We start from the raw sequence: 15184 nt of genomic DNA on the forward strand, positions 1-15184 counted from the left end.
CCAGAGTTCTTTTGATTACACATTATTAATAATTAGATAGTAAAGGTCTTTGATTATCTTACTTTCTAGCCTGGCACATAGCAAGAATGCTGCTGGGAACCAAATAAGAATGCTGAGCCCAGGAGCCCTCAGACTTCCCAGTAGTTTCCAGTCAGAAGAAAAATCTCTTGAGAGAGCCAAGATGTAACTTTATTCTTAGGGGAAATCCAGAGGGTTGGACATCTGGGTGAGAATCAAACTTTATTGGTGAAATAAATTTTCAGGAAATTCAAAGATGGAAGACATTCCAAAAATTGAGAAAAGAAACACTGTCCCTAAATTTCTTTTCTCAGGATCAACATGTCAGTCATATCATTGAAAAACCGAATTTCAGCTCCAGAAGAATGAAATAAAACAAAAATATTGAAAATGGCTTTGAAGCCTAGGAATTTTAAGAGATATCTTAACAGTTGACTGTGAGTACAGAGCTCCCACTCCCTGAGGGCAAGGACTTTTTCTTTCATCTCTTTAATGCCTATCATGGTGCCTTATACCTTTTTGTATTACTTGGTCCAGACTTCTGCTTTCATCAGTGAAGGTAATTTCCATCAACTGATACAGATGAGCGCTCATCTACAGCTTATAGTCATGTAGAACATGCCTGAGGCACTAAGAAGTTGTTAACTTGTCCACAGTTACTATGTGCCAGAGGTAAGACTTCAACACAAATCTTCTTGATGCAGCACTCCATCAGGCCATCTCTCTCAAAAACAGTGTTGGACCTGCAAACTATGTGCTGCTATCTGGGTGGTGAGAGGTCTGATTCCTAATGGCAGAAGGAATGCTGAATACTATAGTCTACAGGACTATACCCAATACTTGAGGAAGGAACTTACTAAATTGGTTCTTGACATTCTTTAGGACAGAAAAATGGAGAAAGGAGTTCCAGAGATGCAGCAGAGAAAGAAAGTATTTGGAATATCAGACATAAATGGAAAGCCATCCCCATCATGGCCCTGAACTTGGTGGAAATTCTAGAAATTGCCAAGAATGAACGTATTCTGAGTAAGATCATTCCTTCTCTCCTTGGTGGAGCTGAAATCTTATCTCATAAGCTGAATGAGTTGAAGCACTCATTCACTCATGACCTCTTTGGTATATTCTAACCTTTATAACTTCTCTGATTCCTATTTGCCTTATTGCTTAGATAAATGGGCTTTATTCTATTTATTATTTGTGATGATCTTTTGTGTAATTAGTGTTTGGTGGAAAGGAGCTAAATTGGTGATTATAAGATAAGAGCCACTTCTCCCCTTTAAGAATAATCAGGGATCATGCCTCTTTTGTCCTTTATTTCCTTTCACCAAGCAAGGTGGATATTTGAAGTATAATATACATTAATATAATATTTAAAATATATAAGAATAATATATGAAATATAATTCTAGCCCAATACCCCAACCTTGGGGGAGGAGAAGGAAAGAAGTAAATGCCTAGTAACAACCTTTCTTCTCCTTTGTAGTTTCCCTTGAAGAATAGACCAGATTCTAGAGGTGTCTATCTATGCTGCAAGCAAGCCAGCCACATTACATACATATATGCATATACATGCTTACTTATGTGTATATATATATACACATCTAGGCATCTATGTATATTTATGTTAGATGTATGTACATGTGTGTGTGAAGTATTATATACGTGTGTACGTATATTAGATATCCCACACATATATCTATCTTATCCTGACTCTAAAGCCTGCCAGTTTCTTGGATCATGGTTATAATTTTGTTAGTATAGGAAACTTCTAATGAAGGATATTCTTCTACCAATGCTAATCAGTAGTTGCTCTGCAATGCAGAGTCTTTTAAGAGTTGCCTGAAGCACAGAGAGATGAAGCTATTTGGCCAGTATCACACAGCCTAGACATGGGAGAAGTGGGACGTGCATCCAGGTCTCTCTAGCTTGGAGGCCCATCTTCTCTGTCTTCTACATATACCTAAGTCATAGAAAATATGCTGAGTAAATATTTGAGTTGAGTTGAATCTACACTTATTTAAAATCTAGTCAATGGCAAAGCCAAGAAATACCTTTCCAAAGTAACAGGATTAGGGTAGTTCTGGGGCAGTTATTTCAAACGCTCCTCACACAATGATGACAATCGCTCTAAATTAATTGTTTCTTTCTTCTAGAGAGAAGTCTTCCTACTGGGACTTATATAAAAAAGGAAACCCTCCTGACAATCCATGTCTGCATTAATAGAGAAAATCTCCTCTGCCTCCCCCTGATGGGACCATCTGTCTTTTCTCAACCATATCCACTGTCCATCTTAATGGGAATAGTTCATATTTATATTAGAAGTAAGCTTAAAGTCTTTTTCTCATAGCAGGTAAATAATATGAGCACTATCTCTGTTACAGTGAAGGAAATTAAGGTTCAGCAAGTTTAAGTGACTGGATAGTAAGAGTCATAGCCAGGACTGGAAGCAAGATTTTCTGACTCCAAGTTTCTTGTACACTCCACTCTATTCCACTGTTTTTCTGATGATACAGCCAAGCAAATAACTCCGGAATTTTAGAAGTACCTATCTGGCCTAATTCATACCTATCCCCAATGCTGTTTACCTTAGACCAGTGCAAAAATGCCTCAAACAAGCAAAAAAAAAGGATTATTATTTTTCCTTAAGTTGAAAGTTGAACTAGCCTTCAAGATTTCTCAGGCACTTACAAGATATATTTTAAAACTTAAGATAATAAACCAACACAAACTCAACACCTAATAAGCCATTCCGGAAGCTTGTTTATATTTGCTGAACACATTTTAATTAGAGAATATATATCCTAGAAAGGAAACCCCCAAACTATCCACTAAAAAATTCCTTTCCAGTAATCTAAATAAAACTCATGTTATTATTTTCTTTTTTCTTTCTTTTTTAAAAATAAGTTTTTATTGACATCTTTTGTTTTTTTACATCACCAAAATTTCCAAAGTATTCCTCCTCCCTCCCATAAAACAAATATTTTTAAAGACAAAAAATAAAAGTCAGTAAAACTTATTTATATATTTAAAAAGCTCTCTCTCTCTCTCCCTCTCTCTCTCTATATATGCATTCTTTGCTTTTTAAAATAATAGCCATTTCCTGAGTGCATAGTCTTGTCCAATTATCAGCAATTTATCTATTATTACATTGAAAGTACTTTAATATTACATATCACTACTCCATCAAAACTGCTCTGTCAAAAGTCACTAAAATTAAGAACACAAATTACTAGAGCTCGGTTATGCTATTAGATAATAACTAATGAGAAAAATGTAAAAAATTTTCAGGCAAGAATTAGAGTCAGACCAATATCTTACACTGTCTGTGTTCATCCTTCGTTTTCAAAGAGGACCATGACATTAGAGAAATGATGACATGACTTGCACTTGACTTTGTTTTGAGTGGGGGAGGGCTGTGCAAGGTCACTAACCTCATTTTCTCCTCCTGAGCCATCTGGGTCCAGTGACCAGATATTCATCAGGATGACTGGAGATGGTCCAGGATGCAGTGGGAGACCTTGGCCTTTTTAGGTTGGCCTTCTCAGGTACTCACTTAGAGGGAGGTAATGCCCATTGAGTGAATAAGCCTCTTTAAGAAGTAGTCAGGGAATGGCTCTTTTAATGAACAAAATAAAAAATAACTAAATCAACAGAAACTGTTACTAGTGACAATTACTCTGAGCCAGTCATTAAATGGAGCTGGGGCAGGGATCTATTGTTGTCCATCCCATGGGCTTCAGAGTGCACTGGGTTTAAGGTTTTGGGAATGAGACAGAAGGAAGGAAGGAAGGAAGGAAGGAAGGAAGGAAAGAAGGAAGGAAGGAAGGAAGGAAGGAAGGAAGGAAGGAAGGAAGGAAGGAAGGAAGGAAGGAAGGAAGGAAGGAAGGAAGGAAGAAGGAAGGAAGGAAGAAGGGTAGGAGGAAGGAAGGAAGGAAGGGAGGGAGGGAGGAAGGAAGAAGAAGCGCTTATTAAGTGCTTGTACCAGGTACTGTGCTAAGCCCTTTACAAATATCACTTCATTTGATCCTCACAACAATTTTGGGAGGTAGGTGCTATTATTACTCCTATTTTATAGTTGAAGAAACTGAGACAGACAGGTTAAATGACTTGCGCAGAGTCACATACAAGTAAGTGTATGAGACCAGTTTCTAATTCAGATCTCCTTGGCGCCTCTATCCATTATACCATCTTACTGCCTTTTAAAATCATATGGAGAAAAGAGGAGGATAAAAAAGGGACGGGATCGCTGACTGGAACAACAGATAAGACAATGATAATGGACTAGGGGTGCTAGCAAAGCACTTGACAAAATTTCTCATGCTAGTCTTAGAGATCAGCAAAGTTACTAATGGTTGGGTATTCACATAAACCAGGGTCTGGGCTTGGCCCTGTGCTGTTTAGCATTTTTATCAATTACTTTTATGTATTTGTTTTGAATCAGTCACTTTGATATAGGTATAAATGACATACTTATGAGATATATAGATGCAATAAAGTTGGGAAGGCTGGCTAACTGAAATGAGAGAGAGGCAAGATTCAAAGAGTCCATAACCAACTAGAACATGGAGCCAAATCTCATAAGATGAAATGTATTGATTGACAAATGAATCAATAAATGCTTATTAACTTTGTGCTATGTGCTAGGTTCTGAGCACTGGGGATACAAAGAAAAAGAATGGCTATATTTTAAAACCCCCACCACACTTTTGAAGGTAATCTTACCCTTGGGTTTATTAAAAATTAATTTCCCAAGTTCAAGAAAATGTGGCCAAAAGTCGCTGGGGTCTATTGAATCATAAGCTCATTATGATTCAGCAGTGTGATTTGGCAACCCAGTAACTTAATATGGTTTTAGCTTCCCCTCCTGGATCATAGCCTTGTTGTGGCAGAAAGGTTTGCATCGCTAAATGAAACCATTGCAGGGTTACCCAAGACAGACAGATCATAGTGGAAAATTCTGACACAAGGTGATCCACTGGAGAAGGAAATGGCAAACCACTCCAGTATCATTGCCAAGAAAATCCCATGGACAACATTAAAATGAAAAAAGATATGACACTAGAAGATGAACCCCTCAGATTGGAGGGTGTCTAACACTCTAGTGGGGGAAGAGTAGAAGACATTTACAAGTAACTCCAGAAATAGCTGGGGCAAAGCGGAAAGGAAGCTCAGTTGCAGATGCATCACAAAAAGAAAAACTATAAAGGCCAATATTGCATAAGAACCTGGAATATAAGATCATTTAGATCATATCATTAAGATCATATCTAACCAAGGTAAGCTAGATGTCGTCAAATAGGAGATGGAAAGATTACACATCAATATCTTGGATATCAGTGGAATTAAATGGATGGGAATGAGAGAATTTCATTCAAATGATCATTACATATAGTACTGTGGGCAAGAGTCCATTAGAAGAAATAGAGTAGCCCTTATAGTCAATAAAAAGGTGAGGAAAAGCAGCACTGGAATATAATCTCAAATATGACAAAGTGATATATGTTCAAATCCAAGGCAAATCTTTCAACATCCCAGTAATACAAGTCTATGCTCCAATCACCTATGCCAAAGAGGCCAAAACTGGTCAGTTCAATGAAGACTTACATCTTCTAAAAATAACACCAAAAAAGATGTCATGTTCATCATGGGGGATTAGAATGCTAAAGTGGAAAAGCAAAAAGATAATTGGAATAACAGACAAGTTTGACGTTGGAATACAAAATGAACTAGGGCAGAGACTAATTGAGTTTTATCAAGATAACTCATGAATCATAACATTCTTTTTCAACAACTCAAAAGGTAATTCTATATATCACCAGATGGTCAATATTGAAATCAGATGGATTATATACTTTGTAGCCAAAGGTGTAGAAGCTATATAGTCAGTTAAAACAATACCTGGAGCTGACTATGGCTCAGTTCATGAACTCCTAATTGTAAAATTCAGACTTAAGTGGAAGAAAGTAGGGAAAACCATCAGGCTGTATAAGTATTCTTAAGTATGAATATGAATATGAAGTAGAATTTATGAATAGATTTAAGGAATTAGACCTTGTTGATAGATTGCCTGAAGAACCATGGACAGAAGTTCACAATATGGGACAGGAGGCAGAAAGAAAAAACATTCCAAAGAAAAAGAAGAACAGGAAAGCAAAATGGCTGTCTGACGAGGCATTACAAATAGCCGAGTAAAGAAGAAAAGGGAAAGGGAAAGCCATAGCCAACTGAATGCAGAATTTCAGGGAATAGCAAAGAGAGATAAGAAAGTTTTCCTCAATGACCAATGCAAAGAAATACAAGAAAACAATAGAATGGCAAAGACAACAGATCTCTTCAAAAAAAATTAGAAATATAGAGGGAATGTTTCATGCGAAAATGAGTTTGATAAAAGACAAACATGATAGGGACTTCATGGAAGCAGAAGAAATTAGGAAGAGGAGGCAAAAATATACAGAAGAATGACACAAAAAAAAGATTTTTTAACATCAGCAATAACCATGGTAGTGTGGTTATTGATCTAGAGCCAGATATCCTGGAGACTGAAATCAAGTGGGCACTAGAAAGCATCACTAACAATAAAGTGAAAGTGATGGAACTCCAACTGAGCTATTTAAAATCTCAAGAGATGATACTGTTAAAGGGTTGCACTCAACATGCCAGCAGATTTGGAAAACTCAACAGTGGTCACTTGATTGGAAAAAATGAGCTTACTATTCCAATCCTAAAGGAGGGCAATGCCAAAGAATGTTCAAATGACCAAACAGTTGCATTCATTTCTCATGCTAGCAAGGTTATGCTTAAGATTCTGAAAGCTAGGATTTAGAGATATGTGAACTGAGAATAACTAGAAGGGCAGACTGGTTTTTGAAGAGGCAGAGGAACTAGAGATCAAATGGCCAACATTCACTGGGTTATGGAGAAAGTGAAGGAGTTCCAGAAAAACATCTACTTTTACTTCATTGACTAAAGTCTTTGATGGCGTGGGTCACAACAAAATGTGGCAAGTTCTCAAAGAAATGGGAGTATTAAATCATCTTGCTTTTCTACTGAGGAAATCATATTCATGCCAAAAAACAACAGTTAAAACTAAATATGGAACAATTGATTAGTTTAAGAGTGGAAAAGGAGTACAACAAGGTTGTATATTGTCACCTTCTTTATTTAACTTATATGCAGAGTACAACATACAAAATGCTAAACTGGATGGAGCAAAAGCCTAATTAAGGTTGCTGGGAGAAATAGCAACAATCCCAGCTATGCAGCTGATACCACTCTGATGGCAGAAAATGAAAAATTAACAAGTTTCTTGATGAAGGTGAAAGAAGAGAATATGAAAGCTGGCTTGAAACTTAACATCCAAAAAACTAAGGTCTTGACAACTGGTCCCATCACTTCCTGGCAAATAGAGGGAGAAGAAATGGAAACAGGGTCATATTTTCTATTTTGGGACTCAAAGATCATTGTAGATGGCAACCACAGTCATTGGAAGGAAAGCTATGGCCAATATGGACAGAAAAAAGCAGAGACGTCACCTATAGTAAAAGCTGGTTTTTCTAGTAGCAATGTATGGCTGTGACAGATGGATTGTAAGGAAAGACAAGCCCCAAAGAATCTCTGCTTTTGAATTGTGGTGCTGGAAAAGACTTCTGAGAGCCCTTTGGACTACAAGGAGATCAAATCAGTCAGATCCTAAAGAAATTAGTTCAGACTATTTACTGGAAGGTCAAATACTGAAACTGAAACTTAAATGCTTTGGCCGTATAATGAGAAGACAGGACTCACTGGAAAAGATCTTGATGATGGGAAATATTGAAGGCAAAAGGAGAAGTGGACAGAAGAGGATGAAATGGATAAATAGTGTCACGGAAGCAATAAACATGAGCTTGGACAGACTTTGGAAGACAGTGGAAGATAAGAGGGCCTGGCATGCTATGACCGTTGTGGTCATGAAGAGTCAGACAAGTCTGAAGGACTAAACAATAACAACAAAGCTTTAGCCTGACTCAAGAGAGGTAAGAGTGTTGCTGTACTCTGCACTAGTCAGGTCACATCTGGAGAATGAATACAACGTTGATGTTTTGGGCACAATTGCTCCTCCCAAAAGAGAACAAAACAAAACCCAGTACCTTCCCAGTTCTCATTAGCTGATCACATTTAAGTGTTAAGTAACTATCTGATTGGAAGTTCAAAAGAAAACACAATTTAAGCAGTTTGGGAAATTATATAATTCTTTAAAGATTCAAGGAGTATGTAACAAAGATTGATGGTTTTATCAATTAATCAACATTTATCAAACACCTACTATACTCCAGGCATTCTGCTAAGCACTGGAGGCAAAAGATAGTGCCTGCCCTCTAAGAGTTTATAATCTCACAGGAGAGACAACATGCGAACAAATACATACAAAGCAAGCTACATACAGCATAAATAAGATTGTTGTGCTTGCACTTCATTTTCAAAGAGGACCATGACATCAGGAAAATGATGACATGACTTGCAGTTGACTTGAATTTGAGTGAGGGAGGGCTGTGCAAGGTGCAGCCTCACTGTCTCCTCCTGAGCCATCTGGATCCAAAGACCATCAGGGTGACTGGAGATGGCCCAAGATACCATGGGACCCTTTTAGGCTAAGGCCTTTTCAGGTTCTCAGTTTGAGTGAGGTAATGCCCATTCAGATAAGAAGTAATAAAGACAAGGAACTAAAATTCAAAGAGGTTGGAGGAGATATTTTGGAAAAGGCCTTCTCTTATCTTGCTTTGTCCTACTCCACCTCAGTTTGCTCATCTGTAAAGTGGAGAGGATAACAACACCTAACCTCAAGTCGCTGTGAGCATCAAATTAAGTTACATGCATACACACTCACACACACACACACACACACACACATTGCAAACCTTAAAATGCTATATAAATGTTAGCTATTATTTTTATTCCTTTCTCTTTTTTATATTCTGAGCATTGGAACAGAATCCAGCAACTTGTCATTTGCCATAACACTTCTGAAAGTCGGCAAAGCCCTAATCTAATCATGGACATCCTCAAACTACTCCTAACTCATTTTTAAAAAATGTTATTAACTTTCTCAAAATCAGTCCATAGAAACGATTGCTTCTTTTGCTGGTAGGAGTGGTCAGAATTAGAATTCTGGAAAATTAGAACTAAAAGAGAACCTAGAAATTATCCAGTTCAGCCCTCTCATTTTAGAGATAAGGAAACAGAAGTCTACAAAGATGAACTAACTCAAACACAATACTGAAATTATTTTTCTTCTTTCAATGAAAAACACATGAAGATAGCCTTGGGATAGCATCTTATGCCTACTAGAACAATGGTAAAAAATGATAAAAATCCAACATTAGCAGTTCTGTGAGAAACCAGGTACTCTAATGGCACCACCTACTAGATCCAAGCATTTTGGAGAGTAACTTGGAAGTTTGCAGAGATACAAAATCAATTATACCGTTCAAACTAGTGATTCTGTTGGAAGGATTTTATTACCAAAAAAAGTCATAAAAAGGAAAAAAGTCTCTGCGCAAAAGTATTTTATGATTACCATTTATTTATTTGTTTGTTAGTATATTTATTTGTTCTTAACATTCATTTTTTCCCTTAATAGTAAATTTTACTTTTTTCCAAGGACATGTAAAGATGATTTTTCAACATTCATGTCTGTAAAATTTTGAGTTCCAAATTTTTCTCCATTCCTCCCTTCCCTTCCCAACTCCTGAAGACAGCAAACAGTCTGATACAAGTTATACATATACAGTCATTTAACATTCATTTTTAAAAATTTTGAGTTTTAAATTCTCTCCCTCCCTCCAGTGCTTTCCTACTATTAGGAAGGTAAGCAATATGACATCAATTATACATGTGAAATCTTGCAAAATATGCTTTCATATCAGTCACGTTGTGAGGGGAAAATCAAGAAAAATAAAGTTAAAGAAAACAACTATGGTTTAATTTGCACTCAGTTCTTCCTCTGGAAGTACAGAGTATTATTCCTCAAGAGTCCTTTAGAATTGTCTTGGATTGCTGTCTTGATCAAAATAACTAAGCCTTTCACAGCTGACCATCATTACAATACTGCTGTTACTGTGTACAGATTCTCCTGGTTCTTCTCATTTCACTTATGCAAAAATATTCTTAATTGCTATTTGTAGTAAGAAAATAATGGAAACAACTTATAAGTCCTAAAACTGGAAAATTACAATAAATTCTGGTGGGAACACTTGAGTATAGGTGTGCATGTATCTGTAGTACTATTCATTTTCTTAGAGCCAAGTCTATGACATCTGCCCCATTAGTTCTAGGGTACCCTGAGAGATTATTGTTATTTTTCTCTATTGCCATTGGCTTGAGCTCTCCTACCTGCTATATTCCCCACATTATGGGCCACTAAATAACTAGCCCTATTCTATTTACTTTGAAGTCATGACAAGAACAAAGATACAAACATTTCCCACACATCCCTAAGGCCTCTGGGACTCACTCTTAGCTCAATTCCTACATAAACTAGTCCCAACAAGTTCATATCCGGATGAAGCTTATCTGCCCAATGGATTATTGTCTCAACTATCCTATGGTAGGTTCTAAAGAGCACCCCCAAATATCACTCCTTTATTTCTTGGCATTGATGCTTCACTGACTGTAAAATTCAGGTTTTGGATGTCAGGATGCCCTACTGACCTTTTGAAACTAAGAAGATTGAGATACTCCAGCAACTTCAAATAGAATGGAAGAAGACAATTCAGGTTGATTTCTCAGAGCCACATGGCCTCAAGAAGGAAAAGACACTACGGCCACTGGACCCTATCAGCAAAGGAATCAAATCACCAGAGCTAGTAGAAAATAATATGGAATGCATCAAGGTTGAGGTAGGCCTTTTGGAAGATACCTCCAGGTCTAGCTATGCAGCCAATAGGAAAAGGCTTCTAACCTAGTCTCATGGTTAGCAGATCAGAATCAGTTACAAAATGTCTACAGATGTTCCACCGTCTCTCCATTGTACTTCCATTACTCTCCTGGAACAGCATCATGTCTCTCCTGGAATAAAACTTTCCGATGTTTCTACATGGACAGACACCATCAGAGGCACTCTCTACGTGTACCAAACACCATTTCATATCTATATGTTCCAATCTATTTTTCATCCCAGTATAGAAATTCTCTCCACAAGTACAACAGGATGAGCAATTTACAGTCTTGGAGAGTTGCCTGGGGCACTGAAAGGTCAAGTGTTTTATCCATGGTCATAGAGTCAGTATTTGTCAGAGGTCAGACTTAAACCCAGGTCTTCCTAATTCCTCTATCCACTATGTCCTCCTATTGCATCTGGGGCCATCTCCAGTCATCCTGATCTATACCTTGCCCCTGGACTCATATGGTTCTTGGGAATAGCTACTCTGTACAAACTATAATTATATTTTAAAAATTATATTAAAAAAGAAGGAAACCAGGGCTAATAGTTGACTACAACTTGATACAGGTTTACAAGGTAACACAGAGTAGGAGTATTTTCTTTGCTTTTCTATTAACTTGTTGGGTTCCACTTTGCTAATGGGCATTTGTAAAATTGTCTATTTTTTTACATGTTTGATTGTGCTTTTTTTGCCAGATTGATAGTTTATAACTCTGTTGTGTTTTCCCCCACATTGAAATATATATTACAGATTATTAGTAAAAATACATATATACATCTATATATAAACACATAAATATATGTATGCATGTGGGCATACAAGTAATATGTATAGCCAACCTTCAACTTTTGTGAGGCTAATGTTCCTAGAAAATAGCCCTAAAGGCATCTTCCTCATCAGTACCCCCTTTCGCTCAGGGGTGGGGTAGGGGTGGGGATGGAAGGTTAAGGGGAGGCGGAGGCGGGGGCAGAGGCGGTCGTAGTCCCAGCCCTAGTCCCAGTACCCTGCCAGGCCTGTGGCCACTCACAGGCCATGGTGACACACTCCCAAGGTGCTGACACTGCTGGCCACAGTGCTGGACATGGCCTTGGGCTACTTCGTTAGCATCGACATGCACACAGAGAAGTGCTTCTTTGAGTAGGTCACTTCGGACATCAAGATGGGCCTCATCTTCAAGGTGGCCCAGGGCGGCTTCCTGGACATCGACGCGGAGATTACAGGTCCTGATAATAAAGGAATCTATAAAGGAGACAGAGAGTTCAGTGGAAAATACACTTTTGCAGCTCACATGCATGGAACATACAAGTTTTGTTTTAGCAACAGAATGTCAACCATGACTCCCAAGAGAGTGATGTTCTCTACTGATATTGGAAAAACTCCAAAGGGCCAAGACATTGAAACAGAAGCTCATCAGAACAAGCTGGAAGAGGTGATTAATGAACTCGCTGTGGCAATGACAGCGGTAAAGCATGAACAGGAGTCATGGAAGTCCGGGAGGGAATATACACAGCAATTAACGACAACACAGATGGCAGAGTGGTCCTCTGGTCCTTCTTGAAACCTTCGTACTAGTTGCCATGACATAGGGACAGATCTACTACCTGAAGAGATTTTTTTGAAGTCTGAAGGGTTGTCTGAGAAGGCTTTTCCTGATGGTTCCAAATTTCCAGTTCACTGTTTACCAAACATCTTGGTCACGATGATGTTGCACAGTTTCTAAGCTTTTGTTTTCTGAGCTATAGACTCATTGCTTCTCTTTCTTCCTCATGACTAGGTTTTGAAAAGCACCTTCTTACTTAGCCAGGCTATCCTGACAACTTTGATACTTAATTGGCATAACTTTTCGTTTGAAATCTGCCTCCAACACAAAGGGCATTCCAGAGCTCCAACACCATAAATGAAGTGTGATCTAGTCACATTTGTTTGGCCTGTTTTTCTTTGGTTTCACAATGAAATACAGTTTGTTCATAACACAGCACTAAGCAAATACAATCTTTTACTAAAAATGATTGTACATGTCTTTGAATCTCTAAACCTGCAGCAAAAAAAAAAAAAAAAAAAGTCATTTCTGTGAGTTCTAAGGAACAACAGATTAAATCATCAAAAACTGTCCCTCTAGTAATGGACAGAAGCAACGACCTTCTGGCACGTGCCATAGTAACTGGATATATGTATTTCTTTTAGGGTAGTTTTTACTTGACTGCCCACAAACTCTATTCTCCTCTAATGAAAATGGGGATGTTCTTGAGGTTAGACTCCAGGACTCAGCCATCTGTATTAAGGTATAGAACAAGTGGCTAACCAAGCAGTTTTGGTTTCTGCCTAACACTTTTGACATGGCAAACCAAGGCTGGAGGCTGTTTTCAGCAGTTGATAGAGAATTAGTCTTTTTTAGCCAGTGTATCCAGCTCTTTCCTCACTTCTGTGTTGACACTTAAACGGTGTATGTTAATCTAAATTGGGAAAAATCTGGATTCACCGTGCCAAAGGGTTAAAATTCACTCATGGGTATTATTTCAATGTTATACAGCCACCATTTATTTGACCAGAAACACTGGCATTTTGGGCCACTGTCTAATGAAAGAGGACTGAGCATGATTGTCAGTACTGGGGTTCTTTTTTTCCCCTTCACCTTGTCTTTCATTTTAGGCACATGTGAATTTTGCTTTGTATAAAAAGTGACTTTTTCTTGGTCTCTAATGATGGGTTGAAAATTGAAGCATCTATTTATGGTGGACTGATGAAGGATTGTGATGTGACTGATATGTATTAGTTACTTGTCCTTTTTTTATTTTTGCAAGGAGGAAAACTACAAGTAACAAGTTTTATACTATTTAAAATTTGTTACAGGCTTTCATGTTCAGAGTAAAAAGTTTTTTGACTTTGGGTAAAATACTTGCAGCAGTTTATTAATAAGGTGAGAGTTTTTTCACCTTAGTTTAACTGTTGAATGTCAATTTTATTGCTTGTAAAAATAGTTCAAAATTTAAATTCAGCAATGTAAATTAAAGTTTGGATGCGTATTTAATTTGACCCAGGTTCAGTAAAGAAAGAGTTCTTGAAAAAAAAAAGAAAATAGTGTTAAAGTTAAAAACAGGAATTCCCATTTTTAACATTAAACTAACATTAAACCTAGGGGAAATGGGGGTTAGGTTCCTGCTACCACCCAAAACTATAATCTTGCATTAGAAATTGCTAAAAAACAATCTTTTCTGAACACAATTCTTCATAACAAAAATTCTGATAATATGCACTTTTCCTAACACAGTCACCAGGAAATAATTCATAAAACACAGTACACAAAATAAAATTGGTAACAGACAAAACATTTTTTTCTCTCTAGTAAAGTAATTCTATAGAATTCTATGACCTGTTGTGCTAACATCTTAACTTTAAAAAAAAATTTTCAGACACATGAAATCTACAGTAACATAAATGCTGTACAGCAAATAAAATCCTTTAATCAAAAACATTTTTAACCTGAATTTTATCTTCCATTGTGTCAAATGGTGGTATGAGAGTGTTGTACTTTGTACTGAATATTACACTAATGTAAGCCTCTCTACCTTGGCCACCCTTTGAAAACTAAGAGAGAGGGTGCTGGGACTTTGTTTGCTACTGTCAGAAGATGTGACACTGGGGAGGTCTCAGTTTCACCTCCTACATTATGTCCTTCACAGCTGGTAGATAGCACACTAGCTTGAAATAATCCATCAGCAATGGCTGTTTCATGGACCATTGGAGATTGTTAAGGGCTTCAGAGTATGGGAGCATAGCAGAGGCAAGATGACATTAAATCCATCATGAGATTGTCAACCTTGATGTCTTCTAACCAGCTGGTCCTTAGGCCAACAGCAGCTGCAGACATTCTGGCATGAAGTTTATTTAACACCTTTATTTTCTCACTAAGCTGCCTAGCTGACTTTGCACATGTGGGCTTAGAGCCCAAAAGACTTGTGCTACACTTTGGGGGCATGACTGTAACACAAAACTTGAGTTTTAAAGGAAAACTGAGAATATGCAACAAATGCACAGGGAACTCTTGATGATGACAGGGTGAACAAGAGCAGTAAAATGCCTAGTAGGACATCAGTTGCTCCAAAAACTTACCTTACCCATCACCTCTCATTTTTTTTTTCTTCTGCACATGTGTGCAGTTGCCACTGTGAAAGTGAAAATAAAGTTCAAAGTAAAATCACAGAAATACTTCAAATCACTGAATATTGAAGACTGACTGTAAGTGTAGT

The 15184-nt window shown here is 37.6% G+C and overlaps 1 pseudogene; it reads left to right on the plus strand.

The window, feature by feature from the left end:
* Positions 1–519: 519 nt before the first annotated feature.
* Positions 520–12556, plus strand: LOC140500356 (transmembrane emp24 domain-containing protein 2-like; annotated as a pseudogene).
* The last annotated feature ends 2628 nt before the right edge of the window (positions 12557–15184 follow it).

Source organism: Notamacropus eugenii, chromosome 1 (genome assembly GCF_028372415.1).
Source record: "Notamacropus eugenii isolate mMacEug1 chromosome 1, mMacEug1.pri_v2, whole genome shotgun sequence".
Classification (NCBI taxonomy): domain Eukaryota; kingdom Metazoa; phylum Chordata; class Mammalia; order Diprotodontia; family Macropodidae; genus Notamacropus; species Notamacropus eugenii.